This window comes from Rhinichthys klamathensis, unplaced genomic scaffold (assembly GCF_029890125.1).
Source record: "Rhinichthys klamathensis goyatoka isolate OS25496 unplaced genomic scaffold, OSU_Roscu_1.1 h1tg000313l_1, whole genome shotgun sequence".
Classification (NCBI taxonomy): Eukaryota; Metazoa; Chordata; class Actinopteri; order Cypriniformes; family Leuciscidae; genus Rhinichthys; species Rhinichthys klamathensis.
Window position 1 is genome coordinate 601405 of NW_026606831.1, and position 20761 is coordinate 622165.

General features: G+C 42.3%; 33 non-coding genes across 33 annotated transcripts; all 33 read left to right on the forward strand.

Annotated features, from left to right (window-relative positions):
* The first annotated feature begins 210 nt into the window (after nt 1–210).
* trnat-cgu (transfer RNA threonine (anticodon CGU)) lies at nt 211–284 on the forward strand. The gene has a single exon. It is a non-coding gene; the product is annotated as a tRNA-Thr (tRNA).
* An 838-nt stretch (nt 285–1122) lies between these two features.
* Nucleotides 1123–1196, forward strand: trnat-ugu (transfer RNA threonine (anticodon UGU)). The gene has a single exon. It is a non-coding gene; the product is annotated as a tRNA-Thr (tRNA).
* Nucleotides 1197–1343: 147 nt separating this feature from the next.
* trnar-ucu (transfer RNA arginine (anticodon UCU)) lies at nt 1344–1432 on the forward strand. The gene is given in 2 exon segments: nt 1344–1380; nt 1397–1432. It is a non-coding gene; the product is annotated as a tRNA-Arg (tRNA).
* A 513-nt stretch (nt 1433–1945) lies between these two features.
* On the forward strand, nt 1946–2019 carry trnat-agu (transfer RNA threonine (anticodon AGU)). Its single transcript has one exon. It is a non-coding gene; the product is annotated as a tRNA-Thr (tRNA).
* Nucleotides 2020–2745: 726 nt separating this feature from the next.
* On the forward strand, nt 2746–2819 carry trnat-cgu (transfer RNA threonine (anticodon CGU)). Its single transcript has one exon. It is a non-coding gene; the product is annotated as a tRNA-Thr (tRNA).
* An 833-nt stretch (nt 2820–3652) lies between these two features.
* Nucleotides 3653–3726, forward strand: trnat-ugu (transfer RNA threonine (anticodon UGU)). The gene has a single exon. It is a non-coding gene; the product is annotated as a tRNA-Thr (tRNA).
* Nucleotides 3727–3867: 141 nt separating this feature from the next.
* Nucleotides 3868–3956, forward strand: trnar-ucu (transfer RNA arginine (anticodon UCU)). The gene is given in 2 exon segments: nt 3868–3904; nt 3921–3956. It is a non-coding gene; the product is annotated as a tRNA-Arg (tRNA).
* Nucleotides 3957–4468: 512 nt separating this feature from the next.
* Nucleotides 4469–4542, forward strand: trnat-agu (transfer RNA threonine (anticodon AGU)). Its single transcript has one exon. It is a non-coding gene; the product is annotated as a tRNA-Thr (tRNA).
* A 726-nt stretch (nt 4543–5268) lies between these two features.
* trnat-ugu (transfer RNA threonine (anticodon UGU)) lies at nt 5269–5342 on the forward strand. The gene has a single exon. It is a non-coding gene; the product is annotated as a tRNA-Thr (tRNA).
* An 838-nt stretch (nt 5343–6180) lies between these two features.
* trnat-ugu (transfer RNA threonine (anticodon UGU)) lies at nt 6181–6254 on the forward strand. Its single transcript has one exon. It is a non-coding gene; the product is annotated as a tRNA-Thr (tRNA).
* Nucleotides 6255–6401: 147 nt separating this feature from the next.
* trnar-ucu (transfer RNA arginine (anticodon UCU)) lies at nt 6402–6490 on the forward strand. Its single transcript is given in 2 exon segments — nt 6402–6438; nt 6455–6490. It is a non-coding gene; the product is annotated as a tRNA-Arg (tRNA).
* Nucleotides 6491–7003: 513 nt separating this feature from the next.
* Nucleotides 7004–7078, forward strand: trnat-agu (transfer RNA threonine (anticodon AGU)). Its single transcript has one exon. It is a non-coding gene; the product is annotated as a tRNA-Thr (tRNA).
* A 726-nt stretch (nt 7079–7804) lies between these two features.
* trnat-cgu (transfer RNA threonine (anticodon CGU)) lies at nt 7805–7878 on the forward strand. Its single transcript has one exon. It is a non-coding gene; the product is annotated as a tRNA-Thr (tRNA).
* An 839-nt stretch (nt 7879–8717) lies between these two features.
* Nucleotides 8718–8791, forward strand: trnat-ugu (transfer RNA threonine (anticodon UGU)). The gene has a single exon. It is a non-coding gene; the product is annotated as a tRNA-Thr (tRNA).
* Nucleotides 8792–8938: 147 nt separating this feature from the next.
* Nucleotides 8939–9027, forward strand: trnar-ucu (transfer RNA arginine (anticodon UCU)). The gene is given in 2 exon segments: nt 8939–8975; nt 8992–9027. It is a non-coding gene; the product is annotated as a tRNA-Arg (tRNA).
* Nucleotides 9028–9540: 513 nt separating this feature from the next.
* Nucleotides 9541–9614, forward strand: trnat-agu (transfer RNA threonine (anticodon AGU)). Its single transcript has one exon. It is a non-coding gene; the product is annotated as a tRNA-Thr (tRNA).
* Nucleotides 9615–10340: 726 nt separating this feature from the next.
* On the forward strand, nt 10341–10414 carry trnat-cgu (transfer RNA threonine (anticodon CGU)). The gene has a single exon. It is a non-coding gene; the product is annotated as a tRNA-Thr (tRNA).
* Nucleotides 10415–11252: 838 nt separating this feature from the next.
* Nucleotides 11253–11326, forward strand: trnat-ugu (transfer RNA threonine (anticodon UGU)). Its single transcript has one exon. It is a non-coding gene; the product is annotated as a tRNA-Thr (tRNA).
* Nucleotides 11327–11473: 147 nt separating this feature from the next.
* trnar-ucu (transfer RNA arginine (anticodon UCU)) lies at nt 11474–11562 on the forward strand. The gene is given in 2 exon segments: nt 11474–11510; nt 11527–11562. It is a non-coding gene; the product is annotated as a tRNA-Arg (tRNA).
* Nucleotides 11563–12075: 513 nt separating this feature from the next.
* trnat-agu (transfer RNA threonine (anticodon AGU)) lies at nt 12076–12150 on the forward strand. Its single transcript has one exon. It is a non-coding gene; the product is annotated as a tRNA-Thr (tRNA).
* A 726-nt stretch (nt 12151–12876) lies between these two features.
* Nucleotides 12877–12950, forward strand: trnat-cgu (transfer RNA threonine (anticodon CGU)). Its single transcript has one exon. It is a non-coding gene; the product is annotated as a tRNA-Thr (tRNA).
* Nucleotides 12951–13788: 838 nt separating this feature from the next.
* Nucleotides 13789–13862, forward strand: trnat-ugu (transfer RNA threonine (anticodon UGU)). Its single transcript has one exon. It is a non-coding gene; the product is annotated as a tRNA-Thr (tRNA).
* A 147-nt stretch (nt 13863–14009) lies between these two features.
* Nucleotides 14010–14098, forward strand: trnar-ucu (transfer RNA arginine (anticodon UCU)). Its single transcript is given in 2 exon segments — nt 14010–14046; nt 14063–14098. It is a non-coding gene; the product is annotated as a tRNA-Arg (tRNA).
* A 513-nt stretch (nt 14099–14611) lies between these two features.
* Nucleotides 14612–14685, forward strand: trnat-agu (transfer RNA threonine (anticodon AGU)). Its single transcript has one exon. It is a non-coding gene; the product is annotated as a tRNA-Thr (tRNA).
* A 726-nt stretch (nt 14686–15411) lies between these two features.
* On the forward strand, nt 15412–15485 carry trnat-ugu (transfer RNA threonine (anticodon UGU)). Its single transcript has one exon. It is a non-coding gene; the product is annotated as a tRNA-Thr (tRNA).
* An 838-nt stretch (nt 15486–16323) lies between these two features.
* On the forward strand, nt 16324–16397 carry trnat-ugu (transfer RNA threonine (anticodon UGU)). Its single transcript has one exon. It is a non-coding gene; the product is annotated as a tRNA-Thr (tRNA).
* A 147-nt stretch (nt 16398–16544) lies between these two features.
* Nucleotides 16545–16633, forward strand: trnar-ucu (transfer RNA arginine (anticodon UCU)). Its single transcript is given in 2 exon segments — nt 16545–16581; nt 16598–16633. It is a non-coding gene; the product is annotated as a tRNA-Arg (tRNA).
* A 513-nt stretch (nt 16634–17146) lies between these two features.
* trnat-agu (transfer RNA threonine (anticodon AGU)) lies at nt 17147–17220 on the forward strand. Its single transcript has one exon. It is a non-coding gene; the product is annotated as a tRNA-Thr (tRNA).
* A 726-nt stretch (nt 17221–17946) lies between these two features.
* trnat-cgu (transfer RNA threonine (anticodon CGU)) lies at nt 17947–18020 on the forward strand. The gene has a single exon. It is a non-coding gene; the product is annotated as a tRNA-Thr (tRNA).
* Nucleotides 18021–18858: 838 nt separating this feature from the next.
* On the forward strand, nt 18859–18932 carry trnat-ugu (transfer RNA threonine (anticodon UGU)). The gene has a single exon. It is a non-coding gene; the product is annotated as a tRNA-Thr (tRNA).
* A 147-nt stretch (nt 18933–19079) lies between these two features.
* On the forward strand, nt 19080–19168 carry trnar-ucu (transfer RNA arginine (anticodon UCU)). The gene is given in 2 exon segments: nt 19080–19116; nt 19133–19168. It is a non-coding gene; the product is annotated as a tRNA-Arg (tRNA).
* A 513-nt stretch (nt 19169–19681) lies between these two features.
* trnat-agu (transfer RNA threonine (anticodon AGU)) lies at nt 19682–19755 on the forward strand. Its single transcript has one exon. It is a non-coding gene; the product is annotated as a tRNA-Thr (tRNA).
* Nucleotides 19756–20481: 726 nt separating this feature from the next.
* On the forward strand, nt 20482–20555 carry trnat-cgu (transfer RNA threonine (anticodon CGU)). Its single transcript has one exon. It is a non-coding gene; the product is annotated as a tRNA-Thr (tRNA).
* Nucleotides 20556–20761: the final 206 nt, after the last annotated feature.

The following is a 20761-nucleotide window of genomic DNA, read 5'->3' on the forward strand; positions in this document are numbered from 1 at the left end:
TCAGGAAACATTTTAGGCATGAGTGTTGAGAGTGTAGAGCCAAAATGAAATGAGTTCAGACATTCCCTTGAGGCCTGAAAGGCCATCATGTTTTGGAAACAATCCTCTTACCTCTAAGGGACCTCTTTCATAACGTAATCAGCTTTTTTCCTCATGTGCTACCTCTTTTAGACTTGTTTTAGCGACAAATTTCACCGCACTTTTGTAACTGGCGCTGTGGCTTAGCTGGTCAAAGCGCCTGTCTCGTAAACAGGAGATCCTGGGTTCAAATCCCAGCAGTGCCTATGCCACAGGATATGGGAGTGCTTAAACTTTTCACGTATGAAAGTCTTTGCATGCCGAACAGTGTGTACCTGCACAAAATTGGAAAAACGAAGAAGCGCTGCGCATGCAATACTTCCTTGAAGTGGGTCATTTTATGGCTCTGTGGTGCAATTGATGGAGCTTTGGACTTCTAGGATGCGAATGGAGAAATTCCCTGGTTGTGGTTTTGAGTCCCACCAGAAGTGTGAATGGCCTCTTTTGCTCTGATGTCTCTGTGAGTCAGACATATGTTCAAAACTGGGGTCCACAAACTACTTCAGAAGCCTACCCCTCACATTCTGCTCATCTCCCTTATTGGACACAGCCAACTCGGATCACAGAGTACTCTAGTAATTAGCTCAATTCACCGTTTTGAAATAAGGAGGATAACGAAAATGTATAGCGTCTGGGAGGTTTCGAGAATGGTTTGAAAACCACTGGCTTAGGCCAAAATCTGCTACTTCCTATTGTTGAGATCTAGCCTCTGGATGTGTGTTCAAAACAGTCTTTACAAATATGAATATTTAATTCATGAAAATCTTTCGGGATTTTGTCTTTCAGATCAGCTGAAAGCATAGCAAAAATTGCTTTCCATTTCTCCAAGCTGAGACAGAGTTTAGATGGATTGTAACTGGAGGTTCCAAAAACATTTCAGACACAAGTATTGAGAGTTTCAGATATTCCCTCGGATATCTCGGGTTTTGGAAATAATCCCCTAACCTCTTTCATGATGTAATCCGCTATTTTCCTGACCTGCAACCTCTTTTTATTTTTATTTTTTACTTTTTATTTCAACACATCGCAGAAGGTTTAGCAAGTGGCGCTGTGGCTTAGTTGGTCAAAGCGCCTGTCTTGTAAACAGGAGATTCTGGGTTCGAATCCCAGCAGTGCCTGTGCCTGTGCCATGGGATGTGGGCACCGCTCACCTACCCTTTTTACATACGTAAATCTTTGGATGCTGAACAGTGTGTATCTGCACAAAAAGTGGAAATCTAAGAAGTGATGTGCATGCAATAGCGTCTTAAAGCTTGGCTTTTTGTGGCTCTGTGGCGCAATGGATAGCGCATTGGACTTCTAGGTTGTGAATGGAGGTATTCAAAGGTTGTGGGTTCGAGTCCCACCAGAGTCGTGCATACCCTCTTTTGCTCAGATGTCTTTGTGTTGGACAAGCATACGCTTAAACCCTTGGATCCACAAACTACTTCTGAAGCATCCCCTTCACGCTCTGCTTATTTCGCTTATTGCACACACCCAACTCGGATCATAGAGTACTCTACTAATTAGCTTAAGTCACCTATTTAAATAAGGGAGATAACAAGAATGGGTTGAAATCCAATGGCTCAGGCCAAAATCTGCAACTACCTATTGTTGGCCACCTACCTAGCAAAAGAAAAAAAAAACATGCTTTCCATTTCTCCTAGCTGAAACAGCGTTTAGATGTATCGTAACTGAGAGTTTCGATCCAAAATGAAATGGTTTGAGATATTCCCATGTCCCTGAACAGAAGCCTGCACACCTTTCAGGTTTTGGAAATAACCCTCTAACTTCAAAGGAACATATTCATGATGTAATCAGCTATTCTCCTGACGTGCTACCTCTTTTAGACTTTGTATACAAAAGCATCGAATCAGGGACAGCACCTGGCGCTGTGGCTTAGTTGGTCAAAGCGCCTGTCTAGTAAACAGGAGATCCTGGGTTCGAATCCCAGCAGTGCCTAATCTGTGGCTTCTAAGAGTAGTCGTTCAACCTTTTCAGATGTTAAAGTCTCGGCAGGAAAGACAATCTGGACCTCTCGGTTGCAAATGAAGGCTTTATAAAGGTTGTTGGTTTTTGGGTCCCACCTGAGTCACGAATGGTGTCCCTTTGCATAGACGTCTTTGCCAGACTGACATTTGCTTAAACCTGGGGTTTTCCAACTTTTTCAGGAGCCGACACAGCACATTTTTCTTGTTTTCCTTATTGGGCACACACAAGTCAGATCATTGAGTACGTTACTAATCAGTCAATTATTTGATTCACCTGTTTTAAATGAGAGAGAGATAATAAAAACATATATGTGGTGCAGATGCGCTTCAAGAATGGTTTGCAAGCCCCTGGCTTAGGGCCGAAATCTGCTACTACCTATTGATAAAGTCAAGCCTATGGATATTTGTACAAACAAAGTCTTTACATATATGAAGAATAATACATGGATATCTTTCTAGATTTTGCCCTTTCATATCAGAAGAAAGCTCAGGAAACATTTTAGGCATGAGTGTTGAGAGTGTAGAGCCAAAATGAAATGAGTTCAGACATTCCCTTGAGGCCTGAAAGGCCATCATGTTTTGGAAACAATCCTCTTACCTCTAAGGGACCTCTTTCATAACGTAATCAGCTTTTTTCCTCATGTGCTACCTCTTTTAGACTTGTTTTACCGACAAATTTCACCGCACTTTTGTAACTGGCGCTGTGGCTTAGCTGGTCAAAGCGCCTGTCTCGTAAACAGGAGATCCTGGGTTCAAATCCCAGCAGTGCCTATGCCACAGGATATGGGAGTGCTTAAACTTTTCACGTATGAAAGTCTTTGCATGCCGAACAGTGTGTACCTGCACAAAATTGGAAAAACGAAGAAGCGCTGCGCATGCAATACTTCCTTGAAGTGGGTCATTTTATGGCTCTGTGGTGCAATTGATGGAGCTTTGGACTTCTAGGATGCGAATGGAGAAATTCCCTGGTTGTGGTTTTGAGTCCCACCAGAAGTGTGAATGGCCTCTTTTGCTCTGATGTCTCTGTGAGTCAGACATATGTTCAAAACTGGGGTCCACAAACTACTTCAGAAGCCTACCCCTCACATTCTGCTCATCTCCCTTATTGGACACAGCCAACTCGGATCACAGAGTACTCTAGTAATTAGCTCAATTCACCGTTTTGAAATAAGGAGGATAACGAAAATGTATAGCGTCTGGGAGGTTTCGAGAATGGTTTGAAAACCACTGGCTTAGGCCAAAATCTGCTACTTCCTATTGTTGAGATCTAGCCTCTGGATGTGTGTTCAAAACAGTCTTTACAAATATGAATATTTAATTCATGAAAATCTTTCGGGATTTTGTCTTTCAGATCAGCTGAAAGCATAGCAAAAATTGCTTTCCATTTCTCCAAGCTGAGACAGAGTTTAGATGGATTGTAACTGGAGGTTCCAAAAACATTTCAGACACAAGTATTGAGAGTTTCAGATATTCCCTCGGATATCTCGGGTTTTGGAAATAATCCCCTAACCTCTTTCATGATGTAATCCGCTATTTTCCTGACCTGCAACCTATTTTTTTTTCTTTTTTTTTTATTCCAACACATCGCAGAAAGTTTAGTAAGTGGCGCTGTGGCTTAGTAGGTCAAAGCGCCTGTCTTGTAAACAGGAGATTCTGGGTTCGAATCCCAGCAGTGCCTGTGCCATGGGATGTGGGCACCGCTCACCTACCCTTTTTACCTACGTAAATCTTTGGATGCTGAACAGTGTGTATCTGCACAAAAAGTGGAAATCTAAGAAGTGATGTGCATGCAATAGCGTCTTAAAGCTTGGATTTTTGTGGCTCTGTGGCGCAATGGATAGCGCATTGGACTTCTAGGTTGTGAATGGAGGGATTCAAAGGTTGTGGGTTCGAGTCCCACCAGAGTCGTGCATTCCCTCTTTTGCTCAGATGTCTTTGTGTTGGACAAGTATACGCTTAAACCCTTGGATCCACAAACTACTTCTGAAGCATCCCCTTCACGCTCTGCTTATTTCGCTTATTGCACACACCCAACTCGGATCATAGAGTACTCTACTAATTAGCTTAAATCACCTATTTAAATAAGGGAGATAACAAGAATGGGTTGAAATCCAATGGCTCAGGCCAAAATCTGCAACTACCTATTGTTGGCCACCTACCTAGCAAAAGAAAAAAAAACATGCTTTCCATTTCTCCTAGCTGAAACAGCGTTTAGATGTATCGTAACTGAGAGTTTCGATCCAAAATGAAATGGTTTGAGATATTCCCATGTCCCTGAACAGAAGCCTGCACACCTTTCAGGTTTTGGAAATAACCCTCTAACTTCAAAGGGACATATTCATGATGTAATCAGCTATTCTCCTGACGTGCTACCTCTTTTAGACTTTGTATACAAAAGCATCGAATCAGGGACAGCACCTGGCGCTGTGGCTTAGTTGGTCAAAGCGCCTGTCTAGTAAACAGGAGATCCTGGGTTCGAGTCCCAGCAGTGCCTAATCTGTGGCTTCTAAGAGTAGTCGTTCAACCTTTTCAGATGTTAAAGTCTCGGCAGTAAAGACAATCTGGACCTCTCGGTTGCAAATGAAGGCTTTATAAAGGTTGTTGGTTTTTGGGTCCCACCTGAGTCACGAATGGTGTCCCTTTGCATAGACGTCTTTGCCAGACTGACATTTGCTTAAACCTGGGGTTTTCCAACTTTTTCAGGAGCCGACACAGCACATTTTTCTTGTTTTCCTTATTGGGCACACACAAGTCAGATCATTGAGTACGTTACTAATCAGTCAATTATTTGATTCACCTGTTTTAAATGAGAGAGAGATAATAAAAACATATATGTGGTGCAGATGCGCTTCAAGAATGGTTTGCAAGCCCCTGGCTTAGGGCCGAAATCTGCTACTACCTATTGATAAAGTCAAGCCTATGGATATTTGTACAAACAAAGTCTTTACATATATGAAGAATAATACATGGATATCTTTCTGGATTTTGCCCTTTCATATCAGAAGAAAGCTCAGGAAACATTTTAGGCATGAGTGTTGAGAGTGTAGAGCCAAAATGAAATGAGTTCAGACATTCCCTTGAGGCCTGAAAGGCCATCATGTTTTGGAAACAATCCTCTTACCTCTAAGGGACCTCTTTCATAACGTAATCAGCTTTTTTCCTCATGTGCTACCTCTTTTAGACTTGTTTTACCGACAAATTTCACCGCACTTTTGTAACTGGCGCTGTGGCTTAGCTGGTCAAAGCGCCTGTCTTGTAAACAGGAGATCCTGGGTTCAAATCCCAGCAGTGCCTATGCCACAGGATATGGGAGTGCTTAAACTTTTCACATATGAAAGTCTTTGCATGCCGAACAGTGTGTACCTGCACAAAATTGGAAAAACGAAGAAGCGCTGCGCATGCAATACTTCCTTGAAGTGGGTCATTTTATGGCTCTGTGGTGCAATTGATGGAGCTTTGGACTTCTAGGATGCGAATGGAGAAATTCCCTGGTTGTGGTTTTGAGTCCCACCAGAAGTGTGAATGGCCTCTTTTGCTCTGATGTCTCTGTGAGTCAGACATATGTTCAAAACTGGGGTCCACAAACTACTTCAGAAGCCTACCCCTCACATTCTGCTCATCTCCCTTATTGGACACAGCCAACTCGGATCACAGAGTACTCTAGTAATTAGCTCAATTCACCGTTTTGAAATAAGGAGGATAACGAAAATGTATAGCGTCTGGGAGGTTTCGAGAATGGTTTGAAAACCACTGGCTTAGGCCAAAATCTGCTACTTCCTATTGTTGAGATCTAGCCTCTGGATGTGTGTTCAAAACAGTCTTTACAAATATGAATATTTAATTCATGAAAATCTTTCGGGATTTTGTCTTTCAGATCAGCTGAAAGCATAGCAAAAATTGCTTTCCATTTCTCCAAGCTGAGACAGAGTTTAGATGGATTGTAACTGGAGGTTCCAAAAACATTTCAGACACAAGTATTGAGAGTTTCAGATATTCCCTCGGATATCTCGGGTTTTGGAAATAATCCCCTAACCTCTTTCATGATGTAATCCGCTATTTTCCTGACCTGCAACCTCTTTTTATTTTTATTTTTTACTTTTTATTTCAACACATCGCAGAAGGTTTAGCAAGTGGCGCTGTGGCTTAGTTGGTCAAAGCGCCTGTCTTGTAAACAGGAGATTCTGGGTTCGAATCCCAGCAGTGCCTGTGCCTGTGCCATGGGATGTGGGCACCGCTCACCTACCCTTTTTACATACGTAAATCTTTGGATGCTGAACAGTGTGTATCTGCACAAAAAGTGGAAATCTAAGAAGTGATGTGCATGCAATAGCGTCTTAAAGCTTGGCTTTTTGTGGCTCTGTGGCGCAATGGATAGCGCATTGGACTTCTAGGTTGTGAATGGAGGTATTCAAAGGTTGTGGGTTCGAGTCCCACCAGAGTCGTGCATACCCTCTTTTGCTCAGATGTCTTTGTGTTGGACAAGCATACGCTTAAACCCTTGGATCCACAAACTACTTCTGAAGCATCCCCTTCACGCTCTGCTTATTTCGCTTATTGCACACACCCAACTCGGATCATAGAGTACTCTACTAATTAGCTTAAGTCACCTATTTCAATAAGGGAGATAACAAGAATGGGTTGAAATCCAATGGCTCAGGCCAAAATCTGCAACTACCTATTGTTGGCCACCTACCTAGCAAAAGAAAAAAAAAACATGCTTTCCATTTCTCCTAGCTGAAACAGCGTTTAGATGTATCGTAACTGAGAGTTTCGATCCAAAATGAAATGGTTTGAGATATTCCCATGTCCCTGAACAGAAGCCTGCACACCTTTCAGGTTTTGGAAATAACCCTCTAACTTCAAAGGGACATATTCATGATGTAATCAGCTATTCTCCTGACGTGCTACCTCTTTTAGACTTTGTATACAAAAGCATCGAATCAGGGACAGCACCTGGCGCTGTGGCTTAGTTGGTCAAAGCGCCTGTCTAGTAAACAGGAGATCCTGGGTTCGAAATCCCAGCAGTGCCTAATCTGTGGCTTCTAAGAGTAGTCGTTCAACCTTTTCAGATGTTAAAGTCTCGGCAGGAAAGACAATCTGGACCTCTTGGTTGCAAATGAAGGCTTTATAAAGGTTGTTGGTTTTTGGGTCCCACCTGAGTCACGAATGGTGTCCCTTTGCATAGACGTCTTTGCCAGACTGACATTTGCTTAAACCTGGGGTTTTCCAACTTTTTCAGGAGCCGACACAGCACATTTTTCTTGTTTTCCTTATTGGGCACACACAAGTCAGATCATTGAGTACGTTACTAATCAGTCAATTATTTGATTCACCTGTTTTAAATGAGAGAGAGATAATAAAAACATATATGTGGTGCAGATGCGCTTCAAGAATGGTTTGCAAGCCCCTGGCTTAGGGCCGAAATCTGCTACTACCTATTGATAAAGTCAAGCCTATGGATATTTGTACAAACAAAGTCTTTACATATATGAAGAATAATACATGGATATCTTTCTAGATTTTGCCCTTTCATATCAGAAGAAAGCTCAGGAAACATTTTAGGCATGAGTGTTGAGAGTGTAGAGCCAAAATGAAATGAGTTCAGACATTCCCTTGAGGCCTGAAAGGCCATCATGTTTTGGAAACAATCCTCTTACCTCTAAGGGACCTCTTTCATAACGTAATCAGCTTTTTTCCTCATGTGCTACCTCTTTTAGACTTGTTTTACCGACAAATTTCACCGCACTTTTGTAACTGGCGCTGTGGCTTAGCTGGTCAAAGCGCCTGTCTCGTAAACAGGAGATCCTGGGTTCAAATCCCAGCAGTGCCTATGCCACAGGATATGGGAGTGCTTAAACTTTTCACGTATGAAAGTCTTTGCATGCCGAACAGTGTGTACCTGCACAAAATTGGAAAAACGAAGAAGCGCTGCGCATGCAATACTTCCTTGAAGTGGGTCATTTTATGGCTCTGTGGTGCAATTGATGGAGCTTTGGACTTCTAGGATGCGAATGGAGAAATTCCCTGGTTGTGGTTTTGAGTCCCACCAGAAGTGTGAATGGCCTCTTTTGCTCTGATGTCTCTGTGAGTCAGACATATGTTCAAAACTGGGGTCCACAAACTACTTCAGAAGCCTACCCCTCACATTCTGCTCATCTCCCTTATTGGACACAGCCAACTCGGATCACAGAGTACTCTAGTAATTAGCTCAATTCACCGTTTTGAAATAAGGAGGATAACGAAAATGTATAGCGTCTGGGAGGTTTCGAGAATGGTTTAAAAACCACTGGCTTAGGCCAAAATCTGCTACTTCCTATTGTTGAGATCTAGCCTCTGGATGTGTGTTCAAAACAGTCTTTACAAATATGAATATTTAATTCATGAAAATCTTTCGGGATTTTGTCTTTCAGATCAGCTGAAAGCATAGCAAAAATTGCTTTCCATTTCTCCAAGCTGAGACAGAGTTTAGATGGATTGTAACTGGAGGTTCCAAAAGCATTTCAGACACAAGTATTGAGAGTTTCAGATATTCCCTCGGATATCTCGGGTTTTGGAAATAATCCCCTAACCTCTTTCATGATGTAATCCGCTATTTTCCTGACCTGCAACCTCTTTTTTTTTTTTTTTTTTTTTTTTTTTTTTTAACACATCGCAGAAGGTTTAGCAAGTGGCGCTGTGGCTTAGTTGGTCAAAGCGCCTGTCTTGTAAACAGGAGATTCTGGGTTCGAGTCCCAGCAGTGCCTGTGCCTGTGCCATGGGATGTGGGCACCGCTCACCTACCCTTTTTACATACGTAAATCTTTGGATGCTGAACAGTGTGTATCTGCACAAAAAGTGGAAATCTAAGAAGTGATGTGCATGGAATAGCGTCTTAAAGCTTGGCTATTTGTGGCTCTGTGGCGCAATGGATAGCGCATTGGACTTCTAGGTTGCGAATGGAGGTATTCAAAGGTTGTGGGTTCGAGTCCCACCAGAGTCGTGCATACCCTCTTTTGCTCAGATGTCTTTGTGTTGGACAAGCATACGCTTAAACCCTTGGATCCACAAACTACTTCTGAAGCATCCCCTTCACGCTCTGCTTATTTCGCTTATTGCACACACCCAACTCGGATCATAGAGTACTCTACTAATTAGCTTAAGTCACCTATTTCAATAAGGGAGATAACAAGAATGGGTTGAAATCCAATGGCTCAGGCCAAAATCTGCAACTACCTATTGTTGGCCACCTACCTAGCAAAAGAAAAAAAAAACATGCTTTCCATTTCTCCTAGCTGAAACAGCGTTTAGATGTATCGTAACTGAGAGTTTCGATCCAAAATGAAATGGTTTGAGATATTCCCATGTCCCTGAACAGAAGCCTGCACACCTTTCAGGTTTTGGAAATAACCCTCTAACTTCAAAGGGACATATTCATGATGTAATCAGCTATTCTCCTGACGTGCTACCTCTTTTAGACTTTGTATACAAAAGCATCGAATCAGGGACAGCACCTGGCGCTGTGGCTTAGTTGGTCAAAGCGCCTGTCTAGTAAACAGGAGATCCTGGGTTCGAATCCCAGCAGTGCCTAATCTGTGGCTTCTAAGAGTAGTCGTTCAACCTTTTCAGATGTTAAAGTCTCGGCAGGAAAGACAATCTGGACCTCTCGGTTGCAAATGAAGGCTTTATAAAGGTTGTTGGTTTTTGGGTCCCACCTGAGTCACGAATGGTGTCCCTTTGCATAGACGTCTTTGCCAGACTGACATTTGCTTAAACCTGGGGTTTTCCAACTTTTTCAGGAGCCGACACAGCACATTTTTCTTGTTTTCCTTATTGGGCACACACAAGTCAGATCATTGAGTACGTTACTAATCAGTCAATTATTTGATTCACCTGTTTTAAATGAGAGAGAGATAATAAAAACATATATGTGGTGCAGATGCGCTTCAAGAATGGTTTGCAAGCCCCTGGCTTAGGGCCGAAATCTGCTACTACCTATTGATAAAGTCAAGCCTATGGATATTTGTACAAACAAAGTCTTTACATATATGAAGAATAATACATGGATATCTTTCTAGATTTTGCCCTTTCATATCAGAAGAAAGCTCAGGAAACATTTTAGGCATGAGTGTTGAGAGTGTAGAGCCAAAATGAAATGAGTTCAGACATTCCCTTGAGGCCTGAAAGGCCATCATGTTTTGGAAACAATCCTCTTACCTCTAAGGGACCTCTTTCATAACGTAATCAGCTTTTTTCCTCATGTGCTACCTCTTTTAGACTTGTTTTACCGACAAATTTCACCGCACTTTTGTAACTGGCGCTGTGGCTTAGCTGGTCAAAGCGCCTGTCTCGTAAACAGGAGATCCTGGGTTCAAATCCCAGCAGTGCCTATGCCACAGGATATGGGAGTGCTTAAACTTTTCACGTATGAAAGTCTTTGCATGCCGAACAGTGTGTACCTGCACAAAATTGGAAAAACGAAGAAGCGCTGCGCATGCAATACTTCCTTGAAGTGGGTCATTTTATGGCTCTGTGGTGCAATTGATGGAGCTTTGGACTTCTAGGATGCGAATGGAGAAATTCCCTGGTTGTGGTTTTGAGTCCCACCAGAAGTGTGAATGGCCTCTTTTGCTCTGATGTCTCTGTGAGTCAGACATATGTTCAAAACTGGGGTCCACAAACTACTTCAGAAGCCTACCCCTCACATTCTGCTCATCTCCCTTATTGGACACAGCCAACTCGGATCACAGAGTACTCAAGTAATTAGCTCAATTCACCGTTTTGAAATAAGGAGGATAACGAAAATGTATAGCGTCTGGGAGGTTTCGAGAATGGTTTGAAAACCACTGGCTTAGGCCAAAATCTGCTACTTCCTATTGTTGAGATCTAGCCTCTGGATGTGTGTTCAAAACAGTCTTTACAAATATGAATATTTAATTCATGAAAATCTTTCGGGATTTTGTCTTTCAGATCAGCTGAAAGCATAGCAAAAATTGCTTTCCATTTCTCCAAGCTGAGACAGAGTTTAGATGGATTGTAACTGGAGGTTCCAAAAACATTTCAGACACAAGTATTGAGAGTTTCAGATATTCCCTCGGATATCTCGGGTTTTGGAAATAATCCCCTAACCTCTTTCATGATGTAATCCGCTATTTTCCTGACCTGCAACCTCTTTTTATTTTTATTTTTTACTTTTTATTTCAACACATCGCAGAAGGTTTAGCAAGTGGCGCTGTGGCTTAGTTGGTCAAAGCGCCTGTCTTGTAAACAGGAGATTCTGGGTTCGAATCCCAGCAGTGCCTGTGCCTGTGCCATGGGATGTGGGCACCGCTCACCTACCCTTTTTACATACGTAAATCTTTGGATGTTGAACAGTGTGTATCTGCACAAAAAGTGGAAATCTAAGAAGTGATGTGCATGCAATAGCGTCTTAAAGCTTGGCTTTTTGTGGCTCTGTGGCGCAATGGATAGCGCATTGGACTTCTAGGTTGTGAATGGAGGTATTCAAAGGTTGTGGGTTCGAGTCCCACCAGAGTCGTGCATACCCTCTTTTGCTCAGATGTCTTTGTGTTGGACAAGCATACGCTTAAACCCTTGGATCCACAAACTACTTCTGAAGCATCCCCTTCACGCTCTGCTTATTTCGCTTATTGCACACACCCAACTCGGATCATAGAGTACTCTACTAATTAGCTTAAGTCACCTATTTAAATAAGGGAGATAACAAGAATGGGTTGAAATCCAATGGCTCAGGCCAAAATCTGCAACTACCTATTGTTGGCCACCTACCTAGCAAAAGAAAAAAAAAACATGCTTTCCATTTCTCCTAGCTGAAACAGCGTTTAGATGTATCGTAACTGAGAGTTTCGATCCAAAATGAAATGGTTTGAGATATTCCCATGTCCCTGAACAGAAGCCTGCACACCTTTCAGGTTTTGGAAATAACCCTCTAACTTCAAAGGGACATATTCATGATGTAATCAGCTATTCTCCTGACGTGCTACCTCTTTTAGACTTTGTATACAAAAGCATCGAATCAGGGACAGCACCTGGCGCTGTGGCTTAGTTGGTCAAAGCGCCTGTCTAGTAAACAGGAGATCCTGGGTTCGAAATCCCAGCAGTGCCTAATCTGTGGCTTCTAAGAGTAGTCGTTCAACCTTTTCAGATGTTAAAGTCTCGGCAGGAAAGACAATCTGGACCTCTCGGTTGCAAATGAAGGCTTTATAAAGGTTGTTGGTTTTTGGGTCCCACCTGAGTCACGAATGGTGTCCCTTTGCATAGACGTCTTTGCCAGACTGACATTTGCTTAAACCTGGGGTTTTCCAACTTTTTCAGGAGCCGACACAGCACATTTTTCTTGTTTTCCTTATTGGGCACACACAAGTCAGATCATTGAGTACGTTACTAATCAGTCAATTATTTGATTCACCTGTTTTAAATGAGAGAGAGATAATAAAAACATATATGTGGTGCAGATGCGCTTCAAGAATGGTTTGCAAGCCCCTGGCTTAGGGCCGAAATCTGCTACTACCTATTGATAAAGTCAAGCCTATGGATATTTGTACAAACAAAGTCTTTACATATATGAAGAATAATACATGGATATCTTTCTAGATTTTGCCCTTTCATATCAGAAGAAAGCTCAGGAAACATTTTAGGCATGAGTGTTGAGAGTGTAGAGCCAAAATGAAATGAGTTCAGACATTCCCTTGAGGCCTGAAAGGCCATCATGTTTTGGAAACAATCCTCTTACCTCTAAGGGACCTCTTTCATAACGTAATCAGCTTTTTTCCTCATGTGCTACCTCTTTTAGACTTGTTTTACCGACAAATTTCACCGCACTTTTGTAACTGGCGCTGTGGCTTAGCTGGTCAAAGCGCCTGTCTCGTAAACAGGAGATCCTGGGTTCAAATCCCAGCAGTGCCTATGCCACAGGATATGGGAGTGCTTAAACTTTTCACGTATGAAAGTCTTTGCATGCCGAACAGTGTGTACCTGCACAAAATTGGAAAAACGAAGAAGCGCTGCGCATGCAATACTTCCTTGAAGTGGGTCATTTTATGGCTCTGTGGTGCAATTGATGGAGCTTTGGACTTCTAGGATGCGAATGGAGAAATTCCCTGGTTGTGGTTTTGAGTCCCACCAGAAGTGTGAATGGCCTCTTTTGCTCTGATGTCTCTGTGAGTCAGACATATGTTCAAAACTGGGGTCCACAAACTACTTCAGAAGCCTACCCCTCACATTCTGCTCATCTCCCTTATTGGACACAGCCAACTCGGATCACAGAGTACTCTAGTAATTAGCTCAATTCACCGTTTTGAAATAAGGAGGATAACGAAAATGTATAGCGTCTGGGAGGTTTCGAGAATGGTTTGAAAACCACTGGCTTAGGCCAAAATCTGCTACTTCCTATTGTTGAGATCTAGCCTCTGGATGTGTGTTCAAAACAGTCTTTACAAATATGAATATTTAATTCATGAAAATCTTTCGGGATTTTGTCTTTCAGATCAGCTGAAAGCATAGCAAAAATTGCTTTCCATTTCTCCAAGCTGAGACAGAGTTTAGATGGATTGTAACTGGAGGTTCCAAAAACATTTCAGACACAAGTATTGAGAGTTTCAGATATTCCCTCGGATATCTCGGGTTTTGGAAATAATCCCCTAACCTCTTTCATGATGTAATCCGCTATTTTCCTGACCTGCAACCTCTTTTTATTTTTATTTTTTACTTTTTATTTCAACACATCGCAGAAGGTTTAGCAAGTGGCGCTGTGGCTTAGTTGGTCAAAGCGCCTGTCTTGTAAACAGGAGATTCTGGGTTCGAATCCCAGCAGTGCCTGTGCCTGTGCCATGGGATGTGGGCACCGCTCACCTACCCTTTTTACATACGTAAATCTTTGGATGCTGAACAGTGTGTATCTGCACAAAAAGTGGAAATCTAAGAAGTGATGTGCATGCAATAGCGTCTTAAAGCTTGGCTTTTTGTGGCTCTGTGGCGCAATGGATAGCGCATTGGACTTCTAGGTTGTGAATGGAGGTATTCAAAGGTTGTGGGTTCGAGTCCCACCAGAGTCGTGCATACCCTCTTTTGCTCAGATGTCTTTGTGTTGGACAAGCATACGCTTAAACCCTTGGATCCACAAACTACTTCTGAAGCATCCCCTTCACGCTCTGCTTATTTCGCTTATTGCACACACCCAACTCGGATCATAGAGTACTCTACTAATTAGCTTAAGTCACCTATTTCAATAAGGGAGATAACAAGAATGGGTTGAAATCCAATGGCTCAGGCCAAAATCTGCAACTACCTATTGTTGGCCACCTACCTAGCAAAAGAAAAAAAAAACATGCTTTCCATTTCTCCTAGCTGAAACAGCGTTTAGATGTATCGTAACTGAGAGTTTCGATCCAAAATGAAATGGTTTGAGATATTCCCATGTCCCTGAACAGAAGCCTGCACACCTTTCAGGTTTTGGAAATAACCCTCTAACTTCAAAGGGACATATTCATGATGTAATCAGCTATTCTCCTGATGTGCTACCTCTTTTAGACTTTGTATACAAAAGCATCGAATCAGGGACAGCACCTGGCGCTGTGGCTTAGTTGGTCAAAGCGCCTGTCTAGTAAACAGGAGATCCTGGGTTCGAGTCCCAGCAGTGCCTAATCTGTGGCTTCTAAGAGTAGTCGTTCAACCTTTTCAGATGTTAAAGTCTCGGCAGGAAAGACAATCTGGACCTCTCGGTTGCAAATGAAGGCTTTATAAAGGTTGTTGGTTTTTGGGTCCCACCTGAGTCACGAATGGTGTCCCTTTGCATAGACGTCTTTGCCAGACTGACATTTGCTTAAACCTGGGGTTTTCCAACTTTTTCAGGAGCCGACACAGCACATTTTTCTTGTTTTCCTTATTGGGCACACACAAGTCAGATCATTGAGTACGTTACTAATCAGTCAATTATTTGATTCACCTGTTTTAAATGAGAGAGAGATAATAAAAACATATATGTGGTGCAGATGCGCTTCAAGAATGGTTTGCAAGCCCCTGGCTTAGGGCCGAAATCTGCTACTACCTATTGATAAAGTCAAGCCTATGGATATTTGTACAAACAAAGTCTTTACATATATGAAGAATAATACATGGATATCTTTCTGGATTTTGCCCTTTCATATCAGAAGAAAGCTCAGGAAACATTTTAGGCATGAGTGTTGAGAGTGTAGAGCCAAAATGAAATGAGTTCAGACATTCCCTTGAGGCCTGAAAGGCCATCATGTTTTGGAAACAATCCTCTTACCTCTAAGGGACCTCTTTCATAACATAATCAGCTTTTTTCCTCATGTGCTACCTCTTTTAGACTTGTTTTACCGACAAATTTCACTGCACTTTTGTAACTGGCGCTGTGGCTTAGCTGGTCAAAGCGCCTGTCTTGTAAACAGGAGATCCTGGGTTCAAATCCCAGCAGTGCCTATGCCACAGGATATGGGAGTGCTTAAACTTTTCACATATGAAAGTCTTTGCATGCCGAACAGTGTGTACCTGCACAAAATTGGAAAAACGAAGAAGCGCTGCGCATGCAATACTTCCTTGAAGTGGGTCATTTTATGGCTCTGTGGTGCAATTGATGGAGCTTTGGACTTCTAGGATGCGAATGGAGAAATTCCCTGGTTGTGGTTTTGAGTCCCACCAGAAGTGTGAATGGCCTCTTTTGCTCTGATGTCTCTGTGAGTCAGACATATGTTCAAAACTGGGGTCCACAAACTACTTCAGAAGCCTACCCCTCACATTCTGCTCATCTCCCTTATTGGACACAGCCAACTCGGATCACAGAGTACTCTAGTAATTAGCTCAATTCACCGTTTTGAAATAAGGAGGATAACGAAAATGTATAGCGTCTGGGAGGTTTCGAGAATGGTTTGAAAACCACTGGCTTAGGCCAAAATCTGCTACTTCCTATTGTTGAGATCTAGCCTCTGGATGTGTGTTCAAAACAGTCTTTACAAATATGAATATTTAATTCATGAAAATCTTTCGGGATTTTGTCTTTCAGATCAGCTGAAAGCATAGCAAAAATTGCTTTCCATTTCTCCAAGCTGAGACAGAGTTTAGATGGATTGTAACTGGAGGTTCCAAAAACATTTCAGACACAAGTATTGAGAGTTTCAGATATTCCCTCGGATATCTCGGGTTTTGGAAATAATCCCCTAACCTCTTTCATGATGTAATCCGCTATTTTCCTGACCTGCAACCTCTTTTTATTTTTATTTTTTACTTTTTATTTCAACACATCGCAGAAGGTTTAGCAAGTGGCGCTGTGGCTTAGTTGGTCAAAGCGCCTGTCTTGTAAACAGGAGATTCTGGGTTCGAATCCCAGCAGTGCCTGTGCCTGTGCCATGGGATGTGGGCACCGCTCACCTACCCTTTTTACATACGTAAATCTTTGGATGCTGAACAGTGTGTATCTGCACAAAAAGTGGAAATCTAAGAAGTGATGTGCATGCAATAGCGTCTTAAAGCTTGGCTTTTTGTGGCTCTGTGGCGCAATGGATAGCGCATTGGACTTCTAGGTTGTGAATGGAGGTATTCAAAGGTTGTGGGTTCGAGTCCCACCAGAGTCGTGCATACCCTCTTTTGCTCAGATGTCTTTGTGTTGGACAAGCATACGCTTAAACCCTTGGATCCACAAACTACTTCTGAAGCATCCCCTTCACGCTCTGCTTATTTCGCTTATTGCACACACCCAACTCGGATCATAGAGTACTCTACTAATTAGCTTAAGTCACCTATTTAAATAAGGGAGATAACAAGAATGGGTTGAAATCCAATGGCTCAGGCCAAAATCTGCAACTACCTATTGTTGGCCACCTACCTAGCAAAAGAAAAAAAAAACATGCTTTCCATTTCTCCTAGCTGAAACAGCGTTTAGATGTATCGTAACTGAGAGTTTCGATCCAAAATGAAATGGTTTGAGATATTCCCATGTCCCTGAACAGAAGCCTGCACACCTTTCAGGTTTTGGAAATAACCCTCTAACTTCAAAGGGACATATTCATGATGTAATCAGCTATTCTCCTGACGTGCTACCTCTTTTAGACTTTGTATACAAAAGCATCGAATCAGGGACAGCACCTGGCGCTGTGGCTTAGTTGGTCAAAGCGCCTGTCTAGTAAACAGGAGATCCTGGGTTCGAATCCCAGCAGTGCCTAATCTGTGGCTTCTAAGAGTAGTCGTTCAACCTTTTCAGATGTTAAAGTCTCGGCAGGAAAGACAATCTGGACCTCTCGGTTGCAAATGAAGGCTTTATAAAGGTTGTTGGTTTTTGGGTCCCACCTGAGTCACGAATGGTGTCCCTTTGCATAGACGTCTTTGCCAGACTGACATTTGCTTAAACCTGGGGTTTTCCAACTTTTTCAGGAGCCGACACAGCACATTTTTCTTGTTTTCCTTATTGGGCACACACAAGTCAGATCATTGAGTACGTTACTAATCAGTCAATTATTTGATTCACCTGTTTTAAATGAGAGAGAGATAATAAAAACATATATGTGGTACAGATGCGCTTCAAGAATGGTTTGCAAGCCCCTGGCTTAGGGCCCAAATCTGCTACTACCTATTGATAAAGTCAAGCCAATGGATATTTGTACAAACAAAGTCTTTACATATATGAAGAATAATACATGGATATCTTTCTAGATTTTGCCCTTTCATATCAGAAGAAAGCTCAGGAAACATTTTAGGCATGAGTGTTGAGAGTGTAGAGCCAAAATGAAATGAGTTCAGACATTCCCTTGAGGCCTGAAAGGCCATCATGTTTTGGAAACAATCCTCTTACCTCTAAGGGACCTCTTTCATAACGTAATCAGCTTTTTTCCTCATGTGCTACCTCTTTTAGACTTGTTTTACCGACAAATTTCACCGCACTTTTGTAACTGGCGCTGTGGCTTAGCTGGTCAAAGCGCCTGTCTCGTAAACAGGAGATCCTGGGTTCAAATCCCAGCAGTGCCTATGCCACAGGATATGGGAGTGCTTAAACTTTTCACGTATGAAAGTCTTTGCATGCCGAACAGTGTGTACCTGCACAAAATTGGAAAAACGAAGAAGCGCTGCGCATGCAATACTTCCTTGAAGTGGGTCATTTTATGGCTCTGTGGTGCAATTGATGGAGCTTTGGACTTCTAGGATGCGAATGGAGAAATTCCCTGGTTGTGGTTTTGAGTCCCACCAGAAGTGTGAATGGCCTCTTTTGCTCTGATGTCTCTGTGAGTCAGACATATGTTCAAAACTGGGGTCCACAAACTACTTCAGAAGCCTACCCCTCACATTCTGCTCATCTCCCTTATTGGACACAGCCAACTCGGATCACAGAGTACTCTAGTAATTAGCTCAATTCACCGTTTTGAAATAAGGAGGATAACGAAAATGTATAGCGTCTGGGAGGTTTCGAGAATGGTTTGAAAACCACTGGCTTAGGCCAAAATCTGCTACTTCCTATTGTTGAGATCTAGCCTCTGGATGTGTGTTCAAAACAGTCTTTACAAATATGAATATTTAATTCATGAAAATCTTTCGGGATTTTGTCTTTCAGATCAGCTGAAAGCATAGCAAAAATTGCTTTCCATTTCTCCAAGCTGAGACAGAGTTTAGATGGATTGTAACTGGAGGTTCCAAAAACATTTCAGACACAAGTATTGAGAGTTTCAGATATTCCCTCGGATATCTCGGGTTTTGGAAATAATCCCCTAACCTCTTTCATGATGTAATCCGCTATTTTCCTGACCTGCAACCTCTTTTTATTTTTATTTTTTACTTTTTATTTCAACACATCGCAGAAGGTTTAGCAAGTGGCGCTGTGGCTTAGTTGGTCAAAGCGCCTGTCTTGTAAACAGGAGATTCTGGGTTCGAATCCCAGCAGTGCCTGTGCCTGTGCCATGGGATGTGGGCACCGCTCACCTACCCTTTTTACATACGTAAATCTTTGGATGCTGAACAGTGTGTATCTGCACAAAAAGTGGAAATCTAAGAAGTGATGTGCATGCAATAGCGTCTTAAAGCTTGGCTTTTTGTGGCTCTGTGGCGCAATGGATAGCGCATTGGACTTCTAGGTTGTGAATGGAGGTATTCAAAGGTTGTGGGTTCGAGTCCCACCAGAGTCGTGCATACCCTCTTTTGCTCAGATGTCTTTGTGTTGGACAAGCATACGCTTAAACCCTTGGATCCACAAACTACTTCTGAAGCATCCCCTTCACGCTCTGCTTATTTCGCTTATTGCACACACCCAACTCGGATCATAGAGTACTCTACTAATTAGCTTAAGTCACCTATTTCAATAAGGGAGATAACAAGAATGGGTTGAAATCCAATGGCTCAGGCCAAAATCTGCAACTACCTATTGTTGGCCACCTACCTAGCAAAAGAAAAAAAAAACATGCTTTCCATTTCTCCTAGCTGAAACAGCGTTTAGATGTATCGTAACTGAGAGTTTCGATCCAAAATGAAATGGTTTGAGATATTCCCATGTCCCTGAACAGAAGCCTGCACACCTTTCAGGTTTTGGAAATAACCCTCTAACTTCAAAGGGACATATTCATGATGTAATCAGCTATTCTCCTGACGTGCTACCTCTTTTAGACTTTGTATACAAAAGCATCGAATCAGGGACAGCACCTGGCGCTGTGGCTTAGTTGGTCAAAGCGCCTGTCTAGTAAACAGGAGATCCTGGGTTCGAATCCCAGCAGTGCCTAATCTGTGGCTTCTAAGAGTAGTCGTTCAACCTTTTCAGATGTTAAAGTCTCGGCAGGAAAGACAATCTGGACCTCTCGGTTGCAAATGAAGGCTTTATAAAGGTTGTTGGTTTTTGGGTCCCACCTGAGTCACGAATGGTGTCCCTTTGCATAGACGTCTTTGCCAGACTGACATTTGCTTAAACCTGGGGTTTTCCAACTTTTTCAGGAGCCGACACAGCACATTTTTCTTGTTTTCCTTATTGGGCACACACAAGTCAGATCATTGAGTACGTTACTAATCAGTCAATTATTTGATTCACCTGTTTTAAATGAGAGAGAGATAATAAAAACATATATGTGGTACAGATGCGCTTCAAGAATGGTTTGCAAGCCCCTGGCTTAGGGCCGAAATCTGCTACTACCTATTGATAAAGTCAAGCCAATGGATATTTGTACAAACAAAGTCTTTACATATATGAAGAATAATACATGGATATCTTTCTAGATTTTGCCCTTTCATATCAGAAGAAAGCTCAGGAAACATTTTAGGCATGAGTGTTGAGAGTGTAGAGCCAAAATGAAATGAGTTCAGACATTCCCTTGAGGCCTGAAAGGCCATCATGTTTTGGAAACAATCCTCTTACCTCTAAGGGACCTCTTTCATAACGTAATCAGCTTTTTTCCTCATGTGCTACCTCTTTTAGACTTGTTTTACCGACAAATTTCACCGCACTTTTGTAACTGGCGCTGTGGCTTAGCTGGTCAAAGCGCCTGTCTCGTAAACAGGAGATCCTGGGTTCAAATCCCAGCAGTGCCTATGCCACAGGATATGGGAGTGCTTAAACTTTTCACGTATGAAAGTCTTTGCATGCCGAACAGTGTGTACCTGCACAAAATTGGAAAAACGAAGAAGCGCTGCGCATGCAATACTTCCTTGAAGTGGGTCATTTTATGGCTCTGTGGTGCAATTGATGGAGCTTTGGACTTCTAGGATGCGAATGGAGAAATTCCCTGGTTGTGGTT